Consider the following 1,517-nt stretch of genomic DNA (forward strand, 5'->3'; position numbering starts at 1 on the left):
AAAAAAAAAAAAAAAAACAAATAAAAAAAACCATTTGCAAAATAAATTAGCTTATAAATAAATAAATGAATATGTAGGTTTTTATTCGCGTAACGTAAAAAATATATTAACGAAGTACAGGAAAGTCATGTCTAATGAATGCATGAATTTCAAACGATTATACCACCCATTCCCCCTCCCCCCTCCCTCTCACACGATCCTCATCACCTCCATACGATACTCTTCCTCTTTTGCATTGGTTTGATATCTCATGAATGTACGTATGTATGTATATATGTATGTGTATATACTTATATATAAATTGTATATATTTTACATATGTTTTAGTAATCCGATTCTGTAGTTAAACTACGTACGAATATATATAAAATCGTGTTAGCGATTTTCCATTAGGAATAATTTACCGATTGTGCAAGAACAATTCAACTAACGTAGAAAAATATTTTTCTAGTATTATATATATATATAAAGTTTTTTTTTCTTTCTTATTATTCATCAAAATACGAACGAATACGAACGTATATATATTTTTTTAATTGTACACAAGACGCGTGTATGTTATTAAATGTATTTATAAAATATTACTTTACGATCCTTTCTCTTATATTTCATTTTGTTTTGGAAGTTTTTTTTAATTGTACAAAAAAAAAAGAAGAAAAATTCTTCTAACAAGGAGACCTCACGGTTGTGTGTGTGTGTCACTGATTTTAACGAGCTTTGGTATATTAAGTAGTATAATTTTAGGGTGTTAAAGTGGTAAAGTATTTTATCAAAATGCGAAGCAAATTTTGAGAAAAATTTGGGGAAGTTTTTTTAAATAATTTTTTTCTATTTGTTTTTTTATTTTGTTTTTTTTTTTTTTTCATAATTCTAAATTTTTAAATATATACAGGAAAGAGAAAATTATTTATTACAAAAAAAAATTTAGTAATAATATTATATTCGATAAGTTAACCATCCAAACTGTGTTTTATAATTTCTGTGCTTTTGTTTTTTTCGAATGTGTAATATTAATTATAAATTAAAAATAGAAAATAAAATTTGTATGTAAAATTATAATTTAAGGACACTCGAGTGCCCGAGTTGGACGTGAATCAGTTGAAAAGTATGTAGAAAAAGAAAAAGAAAAAAAGGTCTTTTTTTTTCCTCGATCGCGAAGACTCATTTGCATATGAAAAAAATATATTAGTGTCTTTTAGTGGATTTCATTCAACGTATATCGAATTTCGTTCATTTCCAAGTTAACTTTTACGAATTAAATTATAACAGAATATTATACATGTTCCACACACGAATTAACTTTCATACATATATATATATATAACCTAACTAACACAAAAAATATTGTAAAATATTTAAATAAAGAGAAAAGAAGAAACAAAACATTAGGAATACATTTCTTGTATTTTTTTTTCAAATAAATATATTGACAAAACGTTGAATTAAGATTTATAAATATTTCTCAACGAGAGTGGAAGTTTTGTTGGCAGATGGGTGGCTAGGGGTCAGGGGGGGGG

The 1,517-nt window shown here is 25.6% G+C and overlaps 1 long non-coding RNA gene across 1 annotated transcript in view; it reads right to left on the bottom strand.

Annotated features, from left to right (window-relative positions):
• The window catches only part of LOC106791813, a 27,946-nt gene that overhangs the window by 1,076 nt on the left and 25,353 nt on the right, over positions 1 to 1,517 (bottom strand). The window lies entirely within an intron of this gene.

Source organism: Polistes canadensis, unplaced genomic scaffold (assembly GCF_001313835.1).
Source record: "Polistes canadensis isolate GaletaPanama2010 unplaced genomic scaffold, ASM131383v1 scaffold_345, whole genome shotgun sequence".
Taxonomy (NCBI): domain Eukaryota; kingdom Metazoa; phylum Arthropoda; class Insecta; order Hymenoptera; family Vespidae; genus Polistes; species Polistes canadensis.